Genomic DNA, 17,997 nt, shown 5'->3' with positions numbered 1-17,997 from the left:
AGGGAGGAGGCCAGAGCCTGGGTAACACCAGAGGAGGAACCTGGAGTCTGGGCAGGAAAGTCTGAGGTGGCTGAGGAGGAGGAGACCGGCACACTATGGTGAATTTGAAGTGGTTGGGGAGTGGGGGTCACAGCCTGGGCGGGAAAGTCTGTGGTGACTCTGAAGGGGGGTGAGGTCAGAGCATTGGCGGGAAAGGCTGAGGTAACTCGGAAAGAGTCGGAGGTCGGAGCCTGGGCAGGAAAGTCTGAGGTGGCAGAGGAGGAGGAGGAGTCCAGCATTTGGGCGGGAAACGCTGAGGGGAGGTGGGAGCCTGGGCGGGAAATGCTGTGGTGATTCTGAAGAGGGGGAGGTGTCAGAGCGTGGGCTGGAAAGGCTGAGGTGACTCTGAAGGGGCTGGGTCAGAGCCTGGGTGGGAAAAGCTGAGGTGACCCTAAGAGGGTGGAGAGGTTGGAGCCTGGGCGGGAAATGCTGTGGTGATTCTGAAGAGTGGGAGGTGTCAGTGCCTGGGCAAGAAAACACTGAGGTGACTCTGAAGGGGCTGGGTCAGAGCCTGGGCGGGAAAGGCTGAGGTGACTCTGAAGGGGCTGTGTCAGAGCCTGGGTGGGAAAAGCTGAGGTGACTCTGAAAGAGTTGGGGTCGGAGCCTGGGCAGGAAAGTCTGAGGTGGCAGAGGAGTAGGAGTCCAGCACTTGGGTGGGAAAAGCTGAGGTGACCCTAATGGGGTGGGGAGGTGGGAGCCTGGGTGGGAAATGCTGTGGTGATTCTGAAGAGGGAGAGGTGTCAGAGCATGGGCTGGAAAGGCTGAGGTGACTCTGAAGTGGGTGGGATCAGAGCCAGGGTGGAAAAGGCTCAGGTGACTCTGAAAGGGTGGGTTGGAGCCGGGCAGGAAAGGCTGTGGTGACTCTGAATGGTGAGGGTCAGAGCCTGGGTCGGAAACGCTGAGGTGACTCTAAGAGGGGGAGGGTCGGAGCCTGGGAGGGAAATGCTGTGGTGACTCTGAAGAGGGGGTGAGGTCAGAGCATTGGCGGGAAAGGCTGAGGTAACTCTGAAGGGGCTGGGTCAGAGCCTGGGCGGGAAAGGCTGAGGTGACTCTGAAGGGGCTGGGTCGGAGCCTGGGCGGGAAAGTCTGAGGTTTCTCTGAAGGGAGGAGGCCAGAGCCTGGGTAACACCAGAGGAGGAACCTGGAGTCTGGGCAGGAAAGTCTGAGGTGGCTGAGGAGGAGGAGACCGGCACACTATGGTGAATTTGAAGTGGTTGGGGAGTGGGGGTCACAGCCTGGGCGGGAAAGTCTGTGGTGACTCTGAAGCGGGGTGAGGTCAGAGCATTGGCGGGAAAGGCTGAGGTAACTCGGAAAGAGTCGGAGGTCGGAGCCTGGGCAGGAAAGTCTGAGGTGGCAGAGGAGGAGGAGTCCAGCATTTGGGCGGGAAACGCTGAGGGGAGGTGGGAGCCTGGGCGGGAAATGCTGTGGTGATTCTGAAGAGGGGGAGGTGTCAGAGCGTGGGCTGGAAAGGCTGAGGTGACTCTGAAGGGGCTGGGTCAGAGCCTGGGTGGGAAAAGCTGAGGTGACCCTAAGAGGGTGGAGAGGTTGGAGCCTGGGCGGGAAATGCTGTGGTGATTCTGAAGAGTGGGAGGTGTCAGAGCCTGGGCAAGAAAACACTGAGGTGACTCTGAAGGGGCTGGGTCAGAGCCTGGGCGGGAAAGGCTGAGGTGACTCTGAAGGGGCTGTGTCAGAGCATTGGCGGGAAAGGCTGAGGTGACTCTGAAGGGGCTGGGTCAGAGCCTGGGTGGGAAAAGCTGAGGTGACTCTGAAAGAGTTGGGGTCGGAGCCTGGGCAGGAAAGTCTGAGGTGGCAGAGGAGTAGGAGTCCAGCACTTGGGTGGGAAAAGCTGAGGTGACCCTAATGGGGTGGGGAGGTGGGAGCCTGGGTGGGAAATGCTGTGGTGATTCTGAAGAGGGAGAGGTGTCAGAGCATGGGCTGGAAAGGCTGAGGTGACTCTGAAGTGGGTGGGATCAGAGCCAGGGTGGAAAAGGCTCAGGTGACTCTGAAAGGGTGGGTTGGAGCCGGGCAGGAAAGGCTGTGGTGACTCTGAATGGTGAGGGTCAGAGCCTGGGTCGGAAACGCTGAGGTGACTCTAAGAGGGGGAGGGTCGGAGCCTGGGAGGGAAATGCTGTGGTGACTCTGAAGAGGGGGTGAGGTCAGAGCATTGGCGGGAAAGGCTGAGGTAACTCCGAAAGAGTCGGGGGTCGGAGCCTGGGCAGGAAAGTCTGAGGTGGCACAGGAGGAGGAGTCCAGCACTTGGGTGGGAAACGCTGAGGTGACCCTAAGGGGGTGGGGAGGTGGGAGCCTGGGCGGGAAATGCTGTGGTGATTCTGAAGAGGGGGAGGTGTCAGAGCGTGGGCTGGAAAGGCTGAGGTGACTCTGAAGGGGCTGGGTCAGAGCCTGGGTGGGAAAAGCTGAGGTGACCCTAAGAGGGTGGAGAGGTTGGAGTCTGGGCGAGAAATGCTGTGGTGATTCTGAAGAGGGGGAGGTGTCAGAGCGTGGGCTGGAAAGGCTGAGGTGACTCTGAACGGGCTGGGTCAGAGCCTGGGCGGGAAAGGCTCAGGTGACTCTGAAGTGGGTGGGTCAGAGCCAGGGTGGGAAAGGCTGTGGTGACTCTGAATTGCGGGGGGTTGCAGAGCCTGGATGGGAAAATCTGTGGTGACTCTTAACGGGGGTGGGTTCGGAGCCTGGGTAACACCAGAGAAGGAACCTGGAGTCTGGGCAGGAAAGTCTGAGGTGGCTGGGGAGGAGGAGTCCGGCACTTGGGTGGGAAAAGCTGAGGTGACCCTAAGGGGGTGGGGAGGTTGGAGCCTGGGCGGGAAATGTTGTGGTGATTCTGAAGAGTGGGAGGTGTCAGAGCCTGGGCAAGAAAACACTGAGGTGACTCTGAAATGCGGGTGGGGGCGGGGTGAGAGCCTGGATGGGAAACACTGAGGTGAATCTGAAGTGGTTGGGGAAGGGGAGTCAGAGCCTGGGCGCGAAAGTCTGTGGTGACTCTGAATGGGGTGGGTCAGAGCCTGGGCGGGAAACACTGAGGTGACCCTAATGGGGGGAGGGTTCGGAGCCTGGGCGGGAAATGCTGTGGAGACTCTGAATTGCGGGGGGTGTCAGAGCCTGGGCAGGAAAGGCTGAGGTGTCTCTGAAGGGGTGGGCCGGAATGGCTGAGGTGATGCAGGAGGAGGAGCTCAGCGCGAAAGATTTGGTACTTTTCTGACTCAGGAGGGGAAAATCTTATCTGAGAGTTGTGGAGTTGTTGTAAGGGTGTCTGACTAACACATGCTTCTGTGCTCCCTCTCTCTGTTTCAGGCATCTTCAAACACAAGTGGACAAGAAGAAAGGTTGAGGAATGTCAAGCCAAGGGGAAGAAAGAAGAGAAGTCACTGAAGCTGGAGGCAAAGGAAAGGGACTCTGGGCACAGTAAACTGCCTGTAATCAGGCCTCCAGTCATCTTATTACACTGTATGGGGATCTCAAGCCTTTTAATCCCTTGAATAGTATGACCCCCCTGTAAATAAGCAGGATCCAGGTCTTATGCCTTTTCCCTTTTTTTTTGGAGGGGAGGAAGATTGGTCAAGTTTAACACTGTGGGTCAAGTGACCTACTGCAGTGAGCTCTCTTTCTGTTCTGGGAAGTCCCCCTTTCTTTTGTATGTATGTGTATGTGAGTGCATGTGATACAAATGGGTGTGAACATCTGCATTTATTTATTTATTTTGAGTTCTTTCAGTTAAATCACTGCAGTGCTTTTTCTTTACTCTCCTCAGAATTGGAAAAAGAGCTGAATGTGTATTAATATATTTATCCTCCTCCTCCACACAAAAGGGAACAGTAAAAGCTCAGATATCATCTTTTAGTGCATAGGAGAATCTCTCTCCACTTCTGCTTTCTTTAGGTTGAATTCCTATTAGTGGGTTGATGGCAATGAATGGCCTTTAATGAGCGTGATTTAGGTCAAAGGAAGTAAAGCATGTGCTAGAACCTGGACAACATGACCACTCTGTATCAAGGATTTTGGTACCTGCCCTTCATTCTTTTGACAGCATGCCACATCAGCAGGTTGCTGGAAGGCCTCATTTTGTAATTAGGGGAGAGACTGAGTCTCTCTCTCTTCTGGGGGGTATCGATCTCTGTGGAAACCTACGAAGACTGACCGCCCTGTAAGCTGGGTCCCGGTATGTGCCATTGTGTCCTTCTGACATTCTGCTGGGTTATCTGGCTAGTGTGAGTGACTGCCCTGTAATCAGAATGCCAGTCACCTCCCTCTGTCTTTGGAGGGGCATTGAGCTCTTTGTTAAACTGAGCAATGTGACCGCCCTGTATCTGGGGTCCGGGTCTCTGCCCTCTTGCTCATTTGGCTTTACGCCGTGCTCTGCCCCATTAGTCAGCGTGACAACCCTGTAATTAGGGTCTATGTCACAAGCCTCTCTAGGATGGGACATATTGAGCTCTTTGGTACTTTGACAGCTTGACCTTCCTGTAAATCAGGTTATGGTCTCCCCTATTTGGCTAATGCCAGTGACCACCCTGTAATCAGGGAACAGGTTGCATCTCGCTTTTGAAATCTGGGGGATTAGAATCTAGACCATAACATGGGCAGCTTGACCTCCCTGTAACTAGGGTTTGCGTCTCCGAGGCCCTTTGGGTCTCCGTTAACAGGTTGGTGAATGTGACTGCCCTGTAATCAGGGTGCAAGTCACCTCCCCCTGTCTTTGGAGGGGCATTGAGCTCTTTGTTCAACTGAGCAATGTGACCGCCCTGTAACTCGGGTCCGGGTCTCTGCCCTCTTGCTCTTCTGGCTTTACGCCGTGCTCTGCCCCATTAGTCAGCGTGACATCCCTGTAATTAGGGTCCATGTCACAAGCCTCTCTAGGATGGGACATATCCAGCTCTTTGGTACTTTGACAGCTTGACCTTCCTGTAATTCAGGTTATGGTCTCTCCTCTTTGGCTAATGCCAGCGACCACCCTGTAATCAGGGTACAGGTTGGACGTTGCTTTTGAAATCTGGGTAATTAGAATCATTTCCGTTACGTGGGCAGCTTGACCTCCCTGTAACTAGGGTGTGCGTCTCCGAGGCCCTCTGGGTCTCTTGGCCTCGTGCTGTCTTCACAGCCTGCTGCCAACGACCGCCCTGTAATCAGGGATCTGGTCTTTGCCCTCTAGTCTCTTGGCATTTGGCCAAATGCAGCCACTGCCCTGAATGAGCACCCTGTAAACAGGGTACAGGTCTCATCTGCTACTATTTATGGCACGCCCATGACACTGTGTCCAGAGTTCCGGCCCTTCAAACAGCGCTTCCAACTTGCCTGGAATTCTGCAGCCAAGTCTCCTGCTTTCTACTCACTTTTTGGACTCTTGGAGATCTGACATGCTACTGGTGGTAAGATCCGAAAGGGAGTGTCTGGGGCTGTTTTGGACTAAGTCATTCCAGGCAGTATACCTTGTCACATTGATTTAGGAATACTTGTCAATTAATTCCTTACCCCCCTTCATCATTTTATTCCTCCTGATTTTGTATGGAGGCTGCCTGGTGAAATAATTGTCAAGGGGAAATCTGGAGATTGTGGCTTGGAGGGGAATGGGCCCAGTAGTTTTCTCACCCAGTGCAGCTTGGGAGGAGCGGGAAATGCTTGTGGAAATGTCTGAGGACCACAAAGAACTGTCTTGGACCTAAATATCCAGACTGTCTGCAGATGCGGAAAGGAACAGTATTTCAGTAGATTACACTGAGTTTGCGTGCGGGACATGGCATTGTCGGTTCTCACTTACACACGCCTTGTGCTCTCTCTCTCTGTTTCAGACCTCATGAAGCAAAAGTGGAGAAGAAGGAAGTGTCAGGAATGCCACACACAGAGGAGAAAAGAAGATGGAGGAAAAGGAAAGGAACTCTGGGCACAGTAACCAACCTCAAATCAGGCCTCAGGTCATGTAATTAGACTGTAGGGGAATCTCGAGCCTCTTAATACCTTGAGCAGCGTGACCGCCCTGTAAGCTGGGTCCCGGTCTGTGCTATTGTGTCGTTTTGACATTCTGCTCCGTTATCTGGCTATTGAGGGTGACTGCCCTGTAATCCGGGTGCAAGTCACCTCCCTCTGTCTTTGGAGGGGCATTGAGCTCTTTGTTCAACTGAGCAATGTGACCGCCCTGTAACTGGGGTCTGGGTCTCTGCCCTCTTGCTCATTTGGCTTTACGCCGTGCTCTGCCCCATTAGTCAGCGTGACATCCCTGTAATTAGGGTCCATATCACAAGCCTCTCTAGGATGGGACATATCGAGCTCTTTGGTACTTTGACAGCTTGACCTTCCTGTAATTCAGGTGATGGTCTCTCCTCTTTGGCTAATGCCAGCGACCACCCTGTAATCAGGGTACAGCTTGCATCTCGCTTTTGAAATCTGGGGGATTAGAATCATGACCATAACATGGGCAGCTTGACCTCCCTGTAACTAGGGTTTGCGTCTCAGAGGCCCTTAGGGTCTCCGTTAACAGGTTGGTGAATGTGACTGCCCTGTAATCAGGGTGCAAGTCACCTCCCCCTGTCTTTGGAGGGGCATTGAGCTCTTTGTTCAACTGAGCAATGTGACCGCCCTGTAACTGGGGTCCGGGTCTCTGCCCTCTTGCTCATCTGGCTTTACGCCGTGCTCTGCCCCATTAGTCAGCGTGACATCCCTGTAATTAGGGTCCATGTCACAAGCCTCTCTAGGATGGGACATATCGAGCTCTTTGGTACTTTGGCAGCTTGATCTTTCTGTAATTCAGGTTCCGGTCTCTCCTCTTTGGCTAATGCCAGCGACCTCCCTGTAATCAGGGTACAGGTTGCATCTCGCTTTTGAAATCTGGGGGATTAGAATCTGGACCATAACATGGGCACCTTGACCTCCCTGTAACTAGGGTTTGCGTCTCCGAGGCCCTTTGGGTCTCCGTTAACAGGTTGGTGAATGTGACTGCCCTGTAATCAGGGTGCAAGTCACCTCCCCCTGTCTTTGGAGGGGCATTGAGCTCTTTGTTAAACTGAGCAATGTGACCGCCCTGTAACTGGGGTCTGGGTCTCTGCCCTCTTGCTGATTTGGCTTTACGCCGTGCTCTGCCCCATTAGTCAGCGTGACATCCCTGTAATTAGGGTCCATGTCACAAGCCTCTCTAGGATGGGACATATCGAGCTCTTTGGTACTTTGACAGCTTGACCTTCCTGTAATTCAGGTTATGGTCTCCCCTATTTGGCTAATGCCAGCGACCACCCTGTAATCAGGGTACAGGTTGCATCTCGCTTTTGAAATCTGGGGGATTAGAATCATGTCCATAACATGGGCAGCTTGACCTCCCTGTAACTAGGGTGTGCGTCTCCGAGGCCCTCTGGGTCTCTTGGCCTCGTGCTGTCTTCACAGCCTGCTGCCAACGACCGCCCTGTAATCAGGGATCTGGTCTTTGCCCTCTAGTCTCTTGGCATTTGGCCAAATGCAGCCACTGCCCTGAATGAGCACCCTGTAAACAGGGTACAGGTCTCATCTGCTACTATTTATGGCACGCCCATGACACTGTGTCCAGAGTTCCGGCCCTTCAAACAGCGCTTCCAACTTGCCTGGAATTCTGCAGCCAAGTCTTCTGCTTTCTACTCACTTTTTGGACTCTTGGAGATCTGACATGCTACTGGTGGTAAGATCCGAAAGGGAGTGTCTGGGGCTGTTTTGGACTAAGTCATTCCAGGCAGTATACCTTGTCACATTGATTTAGGAATACTTGTCAATTAATTCCTTACCCCCCTTCATCATTTTATTCCTCCTGATTTTGTATGGAGGTTGCCTGGTGAAATAATTGTCAAGGGGAAATCTGGAGATTGTGGCTTTAGAGGGGAATGGGCCCAGTAGTTTTCTCACCCAGTGCAGCTTGGGAGGAGCGGGAAATGCTTCTGGAAATGTCTGAGGACCACAAAGAACTGTCTTGGACCTAAATATCCAGACTGTCTGCAGATGCGAAAAGGAACAGTGTATCAGTAGATTACACTGAGTTTGCGTGCAGGACATGGCATTGTCGGTTCTCACTTACACACGCCTTGTGCTCTCTCTCTCTGTTTCAGACATCATGAAGCAAAAGTGGAGAAGAAGGAAGTGTCAGGAATGCCACACACAGAGGAGAAAAGAAGATGGAGGAAAAGGAAAGGAACTCTGGGCACAGTAACCAACCTCAAATCAGGCCTCAGGTCATGTAATTAGACTGTAGGGGAATCTCGAGCCTCTTAATACCTTGAGCAGCGTGACCGCCCTGTAAGCTGGGTCCCGGTCTGTGCTATTGTGTCGTTTTGACATTCTGCTCCGTTATCTGGCTATTGAGGGTGACTGCCCTGTAATCCGGGTGCAAGTCACCTCCCCCTGTCTTTGGAGGGGCATTGAGCTCTTTGTTCAACTGAGCAATGTGACCGCCCTGTAACTGGGGTCTGAGTCTCTGCTCTCTTGCTCATTTGGCTTTACGCCGTGCTCTGCCCCATTAGTCAGCGTGACAACCCTGTAATTAGGGTCTATGTCACAAGCCTCTCTAGGATGGGACATATCGAGCTCTTTGGTACTTTGACAGCTTGACCTTCCTGTAAATCAGGTTATGGTCTCCCCTATTTGGCTAATGCCAGCGACCACCCTGTAATCAGGGTACAGGTTGCATCTCGCTTTTGAAATCTGGGGGATTAGAATCTAGACCATAACATGGGCAGCTTGACCTCCCTGTAACTAGGGTTTGCGTCTCCGAGGCCCTTTGGGTCTCCGTTAACAGGTTGGTGAATGTGACTGCCCTGTAATCAGGGTGCAAGTCACCTCCCCGTGTCTTTGGAGGGGCATTGAGCTCTTTGTTCAACTGAGCAATGTGACCGCCCTGTAACTGGGGTCTGGGTCTCTGCCCTCTTGCTCATTTCGCTTTACGCCGTGCTCTGCCCCATTAGTCAGCGTGACATCCCTGTAATTAGGGTCCATATCACAAGCCTCTCTAGGATGGGACATATCGAGCTCTTTGGTACTTTGACAGCTTGACCTTCCTGTAATTCAGGTTATGGTCTCTCCTCTTTGGCTAATGCCAGCGACCACCCTGTAATCAGGGTACAGGTTGCATCTCGCTTTTGAAATCTGGGGGATTAGAATCATGACCATAACATGGGCAGCTTGACCTCCCTGTAACTAGGGTTTGCGTCTCCGAGGCCCTTTGGGTCTCCGTTAACAGGTTGGTGAATGTGACTGCCCTGTAATCAGGGTGCAAGTCACCTCCCCCTGTCTTTGGAGGGGCATTGAGCTCTTTGTTCAACTGAGCAATGTGACCGCCCTGTAACTGGGGTCTGGGTCTCTGCCCTCTTGCTCATTTGGCTTTACGCCGTGCTCTGCCCCATTAGTCAGCGTGACATCCCTGTAATTAGGGTCCATGTCACAAGCCTCTCTAGGATGGGACATATCGAGCTCTTTGGTACTTTGACAGCTTGACCTTCCTGTAATTCAGGTTATGGTCTCCCCTATTTGGCTAATGCCAGCGACCACCTTGTAATCAGGGTACAGGTTGCATCTCGCTTTTGAAATCTGGGGGATTAGAATCATGACCATAACATGGGCAGCTTGACCTCCCTGTAACTAGGGTTTGCGTCTCCGAGGCCCTCTGGGTCTCTTGGCCTCGTGCTGTCTTCACAGCCTGCTGCCAACGACCGCCCTGTAATCAGGGATCTGGTCTTTGCCCTCTAGTCTCTTGGCATTTGGCCAAATGCAGCCACTGCCCTGAATGAGCACCCTGTAAACAGGGTACAGGTCTCATCTGCTACTATTTATGGCACGCCCATGACACTGTGTCCAGAGTTCCGGCCCTTCAAACAGCGCTTCCAACTTGCCTGGAATTCTGCAGCCAAGTCTTCTGCTTTCTACTCACTTTTTGGACTCTTGGAGATCTGACATGCTACTGGTGGTAAGATCCGAAAGGGAGTGTCTGGGGCTGTTTTGGACTAAGTCATTCCAGGCAGTATACCTTGTCACATTGATTTAGGAATACTTGTCAATTAATTCCTTACCCCCCTTCATCATTTTATTCCTCCTGATTTTGTATGGAGGTTGCCTGGTGAAATAATTGTCAAGGGGAAATCTGGAGATTGTGGCTTTAGAGGGGAATGGGCCCAGTAGTTTTCTCACCCAGTGCAGCTTGGGAGGAGCGGGAAATGCTTCTGGAAATGTCTGAGGACCACAAAGAACTGTCTTGGACCTAAATATCCAGACTGTCTGCAGATGCGAAAAGGAACAGTGTATCAGTAGATTACACTGAGTTTGCGTGCAGGACATGGCATTGTCGGTTCTCACTTACACACGCCTTGTGCTCTCTCTCTCTGTTTCAGACCTCATGAAGCAAAAGTGGAGAAGAAGGAAGTGTCAGGAATGCCACACACAGAGGAGAAAAGAAGATGGAGGAAAAGGAAAGGAACTCTGGGCACAGTAACCAACCTCAAATCAGGCCTCAGGTCATGTAATTAGACTGTAGGGGAATCTCGAGCCTCTTAATACCTTGAGCAGCGTGACCGCCCTGTAAGCTGGGTCCCGGTCTGTGCTATTGTGTCGTTTTGACATTCTGCTCCGTTATCTGGCTATTGAGGGTGACTGCCCTGTAATCAGGGTGCAAGTCACCTCCCTCTGTCTTTGGAGGGGCATTGAGCTCTTTGTTAAACTGAGCAATGTGACCGCCCTGTATCTGGGGTCCGGGTCTCTGCCATCTTGCTCATTTGGCTTTACGCCGTGCTCTGCCCCATTAGTCAGCGTGACAACCCTGTAATTAGGGTCTATGTCACAAGCCTCTCTAGGATGGGACATATCGAGCTCTTTGGTACTTTGACAGCTTGACCTTCCTGTAAATCAGGTTATGGTCTCCCCTATTTGGCTAATGCCAGCGACCACCCTGTAATCAGGGTACAGCTTGCATCTCGCTTTTGAAATCTGGGGGATTAGAATCTAGACCATAACATGGGCAGCTTGACCTCCCTGTAACTAGGGTTTGCGTCTCCGAGGCCCTTTGGGTCTCCGTTAACAGGTTGGTGAATGTGACTGCCCTGTAATCAGGGTGCAAGTCACCTCCCCCTGTCTTTGGAGGGGCATTGAGCTCTTTGTTCAACTGAGCAATGTGACCGCCCTGTAACTGGGGTCTGGGTCTCTGCCCTCTTGCTCATTTGGCTTTACGCCGTGCTCTGCCCCATTAGTCAGCGTGACATCCCTGTAATTAGGGTCCATGTCACAAGCCTCTCTAGGATGGGACATATCGAGCTCTTTGGTACTTTGACAGCTTGACCTTCCTGTAATTCAGGTTATGGTCTCCCCTATTTGGCTAATGCCAGCGACCACCCTGTAATCAGGGTACAGGTTGCATCTCGCTTTTGAAATCTGGGGGATTAGAATCATGTCCATAACATGGGCAGCTTGACCTCCCTGTAACTAGGGTGTGCGTCTCCGAGGCCCTCTGGGTCTCTTGGCCTCGTGCTGTCTTCACAGCCTGCTGCCAACGACCGCCCTGTAATCAGGGATCTGGTCTTTGCCCTCTAGTCTCTTGGCATTTGGCCAAATGCAGCCACTGCCCTGAATGAGCACCCTGTAAACAGGGTACAGGTCTCATCTGCTACTATTTATGGCACCCCCATGACACTGTGTCCAGAGTTCCGGCTCTTCAAACAGCGCTTCCAACTTGCCTGGAATTCTGCAACCAAGTCTCCTGCTTTCTACTCACTTTTTGGACTCTTGGAGATCTGACATGCTACTGGTGGTAAGATCCGAAAGGGAGTGTCTGGGGCTGTTTTGGACTAAGTCATTCCAGGCAGTATACCTTGTCACATTGATTTAGGAATACTTGTCAACTAATTCCTTACCCTCCTTCATCATTTTATTCCTCCTGATTTTGTATGGAGGCTGCCTGGTGAAATAATTGTCAAGGGGAAATCTGGAGATTGTGGCTTTAGAGGGGAATGGGCCCAGTAGTTTTCTCACCCAGTGCAGCTTGGGAGGAGCGGGAAATGCTTCTGGAAATGTCTGAGGACCACAAAGAACTGTCTTGGACCTAAATATCCAGACTGTCTGCAGATGCGAAAAGGAACAGTGTATCAGTAGATTACACTGAGTTTGCGTGCAGGACATGGCATTGTCGGTTCTCACTTACACACGCCTTGTGCTCTCTCTCTCTGTTTCAGACATCATGAAGCAAAAGTGGAGAAGAAGGAAGTGTCAGGAATGCCACACACAGAGGAGAAAAGAAGATGGAGGAAAAGGAAAGGAACTCTGGGCACAGTAACCAACCTCAAATCAGGCCTCAGGTCATGTAATTAGACTGTAGGGGAATCTCGAGCCTCTTAATACCTTGAGCAGCGTGACCGCCCTGTAAGCTGGGTCCCGGTCTGTGCTATTGTGTCGTTTTGACATTCTGCTCCGTTATCTGGCTATTGAGGGTGACTGCCCTGTAATCCGGGTGCAAGTCACCTCCCCCTGTCTTTGGAGGGGCATTGAGCTCTTTGTTCAACTGAGCAATGTGACCGCCCTGTAACTGGGGTCTGAGTCTCTGCTCTCTTGCTCATTTGGCTTTACGCCGTGCTCTGCCCCATTAGTCAGCGTGACAACCCTGTAATTAGGGTCTATGTCACAAGCCTCTCTAGGATGGGACATATCGAGCTCTTTGGTACTTTGACAGCTTGACCTTCCTGTAAATCAGGTTATGGTCTCCCCTATTTGGCTAATGCCAGCGACCACCCTGTAATCAGGGTACAGGTTGCATCTCGCTTTTGAAATCTGGGGGATTAGAATCTAGACCATAACATGGGCAGCTTGACCTCCCTGTAACTAGGGTTTGCGTCTCCGAGGCCCTTTGGGTCTCCGTTAACAGGTTGGTGAATGTGACTGCCCTGTAATCAGGGTGCAAGTCACCTCCCCGTGTCTTTGGAGGGGCATTGAGCTCTTTGTTCAACTGAGCAATGTGACCGCCCTGTAACTGGGGTCTGGGTCTCTGCCCTCTTGCTCATTTCGCTTTACGCCGTGCTCTGCCCCATTAGTCAGCGTGACATCCCTGTAATTAGGGTCCATATCACAAGCCTCTCTAGGATGGGACATATCGAGCTCTTTGGTACTTTGACAGCTTGACCTTCCTGTAATTCAGGTTATGGTCTCTCCTCTTTGGCTAATGCCAGCGACCACCCTGTAATCAGGGTACAGGTTGCATCTCGCTTTTGAAATCTGGGGGATTAGAATCATGACCATAACATGGGCAGCTTGACCTCCCTGTAACTAGGGTTTGCGTCTCCGAGGCCCTTTGGGTCTCCGTTAACAGGTTGGTGAATGTGACTGCCCTGTAATCAGGGTGCAAGTCACCTCCCCCTGTCTTTGGAGGGGCATTGAGCTCTTTGTTCAACTGAGCAATGTGACCGCCCTGTAACTGGGGTCTGGGTCTCTGCCCTCTTGCTCATTTGGCTTTACGCCGTGCTCTGCCCCATTAGTCAGCGTGACATCCCTGTAATTAGGGTCCATGTCACAAGCCTCTCTAGGATGGGACATATCGAGCTCTTTGGTACTTTGACAGCTTGACCTTCCTGTAATTCAGGTTATGGTCTCCCCTATTTGGCTAATGCCAGCGACCACCTTGTAATCAGGGTACAGGTTGCATCTCGCTTTTGAAATCTGGGGGATTAGAATCATGACCATAACATGGGCAGCTTGACCTCCCTGTAACTAGGGTTTGCGTCTCCGAGGCCCTCTGGGTCTCTTGGCCTCGTGCTGTCTTCACAGCCTGCTGCCAACGACCGCCCTGTAATCAGGGATCTGGTCTTTGCCCTCTAGTCTCTTGGCATTTGGCCAAATGCAGCCACTGCCCTGAATGAGCACCCTGTAAACAGGGTACAGGTCTCATCTGCTACTATTTATGGCACGCCCATGACACTGTGTCCAGAGTTCCGGCCCTTCAAACAGCGCTTCCAACTTGCCTGGAATTCTGCAGCCAAGTCTTCTGCTTTCTACTCACTTTTTGGACTCTTGGAGATCTGACATGCTACTGGTGGTAAGATCCGAAAGGGAGTGTCTGGGGCTGTTTTGGACTAAGTCATTCCAGGCAGTATACCTTGTCACATTGATTTAGGAATACTTGTCAATTAATTCCTTACCCCCCTTCATCATTTTATTCCTCCTGATTTTGTATGGAGGTTGCCTGGTGAAATAATTGTCAAGGGGAAATCTGGAGATTGTGGCTTTAGAGGGGAATGGGCCCAGTAGTTTTCTCACCCAGTGCAGCTTGGGAGGAGCGGGAAATGCTTCTGGAAATGTCTGAGGACCACAAAGAACTGTCTTGGACCTAAATATCCAGACTGTCTGCAGATGCGAAAAGGAACAGTGTATCAGTAGATTACACTGAGTTTGCGTGCAGGACATGGCATTGTCGGTTCTCACTTACACACGCCTTGTGCTCTCTCTCTCTGTTTCAGACCTCATGAAGCAAAAGTGGAGAAGAAGGAAGTGTCAGGAATGCCACACACAGAGGAGAAAAGAAGATGGAGGAAAAGGAAAGGAACTCTGGGCACAGTAACCAACCTCAAATCAGGCCTCAGGTCATGTAATTAGACTGTAGGGGAATCTCGAGCCTCTTAATACCTTGAGCAGCGTGACCGCCCTGTAAGCTGGGTCCCGGTCTGTGCTATTGTGTCGTTTTGACATTCTGCTCCGTTATCTGGCTATTGAGGGTGACTGCCCTGTAATCAGGGTGCAAGTCACCTCCCTCTGTCTTTGGAGGGGCATTGAGCTCTTTGTTAAACTGAGCAATGTGACCGCCCTGTATCTGGGGTCCGGGTCTCTGCCATCTTGCTCATTTGGCTTTACGCCGTGCTCTGCCCCATTAGTCAGCGTGACAACCCTGTAATTAGGGTCTATGTCACAAGCCTCTCTAGGATGGGACATATCGAGCTCTTTGGTACTTTGACAGCTTGACCTTCCTGTAAATCAGGTTATGGTCTCCCCTATTTGGCTAATGCCAGCGACCACCCTGTAATCAGGGTACAGGTTGCATCTCGCTTTTGAAATCTGGGGGATTAGAATCTAGACCATAACATGGGCAGCTTGACCTCCCTGTAACTAGGGTTTGCGTCTCCGAGGCCCTTTGGGTCTCCGTTAACAGGTTGGTGAATGTGACTGCCCTGTAATCAGGGTGCAAGTCACCTCCCCGTGTCTTTGGAGGGGCATTGAGCTCTTTGTTCAACTGAGCAATGTGACCGCCCTGTAACTGGGGTCTGGGTCTCTGCCCTCTTGCTCATTTCGCTTTACGCCGTGCTCTGCCCCATTAGTCAGCGTGACATCCCTGTAATTAGGGTCCATATCACAAGCCTCTCTAGGATGGGACATATCGAGCTCTTTGGTACTTTGACAGCTTGACCTTCCTGTAATTCAGGTTATGGTCTCTCCTCTTTGGCTAATGCCAGCGACCACCCTGTAATCAGGGTACAGGTTGCATCTCGCTTTTGAAATCTGGGGGATTAGAATCATGACCATAACATGGGCAGCTTGACCTCCCTGTAACTAGGGTTTGCGTCTCCGAGGCCCTTTGGGTCTCCGTTAACAGGTTGGTGAATGTGACTGCCCTGTAATCAGGGTGCAAGTCACCTCCCCCTGTCTTTGGAGGGGCATTGAGCTCTTTGTTCAACTGAGCAATGTGACCGCCCTGTAACTGGGGTCTGGGTCTCTGCCCTCTTGCTCATTTGGCTTTACGCCGTGCTCTGCCCCATTAGTCAGCGTGACATCCCTGTAATTAGGGTCCATGTCACAAGCCTCTCTAGGATGGGACATATCGAGCTCTTTGGTACTTTGACAGCTTGACCTTCCTGTAATTCAGGTTATGGTCTCCCCTATTTGGCTAATGCCAGCGACCACCTTGTAATCAGGGTACAGGTTGCATCTCGCTTTTGAAATCTGGGGGATTAGAATCATGACCATAACATGGGCAGCTTGACCTCCCTGTAACTAGGGTTTGCGTCTCCGAGGCCCTCTGGGTCTCTTGGCCTCGTGCTGTCTTCACAGCCTGCTGCCAACGACCGCCCTGTAATCAGGGATCTGGTCTTTGCCCTCTAGTCTCTTGGCATTTGGCCAAATGCAGCCACTGCCCTGAATGAGCACCCTGTAAACAGGGTACAGGTCTCATCTGCTACTATTTATGGCACGCCCATGACACTGTGTCCAGAGTTCCGGCCCTTCAAACAGCGCTTCCAACTTGCCTGGAATTCTGCAGCCAAGTCTTCTGCTTTCTACTCACTTTTTGGACTCTTGGAGATCTGACATGCTACTGGTGGTAAGATCCGAAAGGGAGTGTCTGGGGCTGTTTTGGACTAAGTCATTCCAGGCAGTATACCTTGTCACATTGATTTAGGAATACTTGTCAATTAATTCCTTACCCCCCTTCATCATTTTATTCCTCCTGATTTTGTATGGAGGTTGCCTGGTGAAATAATTGTCAAGGGGAAATCTGGAGATTGTGGCTTTAGAGGGGAATGGGCCCAGTAGTTTTCTCACCCAGTGCAGCTTGGGAGGAGCGGGAAATGCTTCTGGAAATGTCTGAGGACCACAAAGAACTGTCTTGGACCTAAATATCCAGACTGTCTGCAGATGCGAAAAGGAACAGTGTATCAGTAGATTACACTGAGTTTGCGTGCAGGACATGGCATTGTCGGTTCTCACTTACACACGCCTTGTGCTCTCTCTCTCTGTTTCAGACCTCATGAAGCAAAAGTGGAGAAGAAGGAAGTGTCAGGAATGCCACACACAGAGGAGAAAAGAAGATGGAGGAAAAGGAAAGGAACTCTGGGCACAGTAACCAACCTCAAATCAGGCCTCAGGTCATGTAATTAGACTGTAGGGGAATCTCGAGCCTCTTAATACCTTGAGCAGCGTGACCGCCCTGTAAGCTGGGTCCCGGTCTGTGCTATTGTGTCGTTTTGACATTCTGCTCCGTTATCTGGCTATTGAGGGTGACTGCCCTGTAATCAGGGTGCAAGTCACCTCCCTCTGTCTTTGGAGGGGCATTGAGCTCTTTGTTAAACTGAGCAATGTGACCGCCCTGTATCTGGGGTCCGGGTCTCTGCCATCTTGCTCATTTGGCTTTACGCCGTGCTCTGCCCCATTAGTCAGCGTGACAACCCTGTAATTAGGGTCTATGTCACAAGCATCTCTAGGATGGGACATATCAAGCTCTTTGGTACTTTGACAGCTTGACCTTCCTGTAAATCAGGTTATGGTCTCCCCTATTTGGCTAATGCCAGCGACCACCCTGTAATCAGGGTACAGCTTGCATCTCGCTTTTGAAATCTGGGGGATTAGAATCTAGACCATAACATGGGCAGCTTGACCTCCCTGTAACTAGGGTTTGCGTCTCCGAGGCCCTTTGGGTCTCCGTTAACAGGTTGGTGAATGTGACTGCCCTGTAATCAGGGTGCAAGTCACCTCCCCCTGTCTTTGGAGGGGCATTGAGCTCTTTGTTCAACTGAGCAATGTGACCGCCCTGTAACTGGGGTCTGGGTCTCTGCCCTCTTGCTCATTTGGCTTTACGCCGTGCTCTGCCCCATTAGTCAGCGTGACATCCCTGTAATTAGGGTCCATGTCACAAGCCTCTCTAGGATGGGACATATCGAGCTCTTTGGTACTTTGACAGCTTGACCTTCCTGTAATTCAGGTTATGGTCTCCCCTATTTGGCTAATGCCAGCGACCACCCTGTAATCAGGGTACAGGTTGCATCTCGCTTTTGAAATCTGGGGGATTAGAATCATGTCCATAACATGGGCAGCTTGACCTCCCTGTAACTAGGGTGTGCGTCTCCGAGGCCCTCTGGGTCTCTTGGCCTCGTGCTGTCTTCACAGCCTGCTGCCAACGACCGCCCTGTAATCAGGGATCTGGTCTTTGCCCTCTAGTCTCTTGGCATTTGGCCAAATGCAGCCACTGCCCTGAATGAGCACCCTGTAAAC

The 17,997-nt window shown here is 51.6% G+C and overlaps 1 long non-coding RNA gene across 17 annotated transcripts in view; it reads left to right on the top strand.

Moving 5' to 3' along the window:
* Positions 1-17,997, top strand: part of LOC135978203 (uncharacterized) — an 82,453-nt gene that overhangs the window by 38,671 nt on the left and 25,785 nt on the right. For 2 of the 17 annotated variants that reach the window (XR_010595643.1, XR_010595616.1), the window contains one exon: positions 3,346-4,265. The exons of 11 other annotated variants lie outside the window; for them this stretch is intronic. This is a non-coding gene — a long non-coding RNA (uncharacterized LOC135978203). Of the gene's footprint in view, positions 1-3,345; positions 4,269-17,997 lie in introns of those variants that run through there. 4 more of the 17 variants (XR_010595636.1, XR_010595642.1, XR_010595626.1 and 1 more) reach the window with 4 other exon arrangements.

Source organism: Chrysemys picta, unplaced genomic scaffold, assembly GCF_011386835.1.
Source record: "Chrysemys picta bellii isolate R12L10 unplaced genomic scaffold, ASM1138683v2 scaf171, whole genome shotgun sequence".
Lineage (NCBI taxonomy): Eukaryota > Metazoa > Chordata > Testudines > Emydidae > Chrysemys > Chrysemys picta.
The sequence above is the reverse complement of the archived record's forward strand: the minus strand, read 5'-3'. Positions and strand labels throughout refer to the sequence as shown.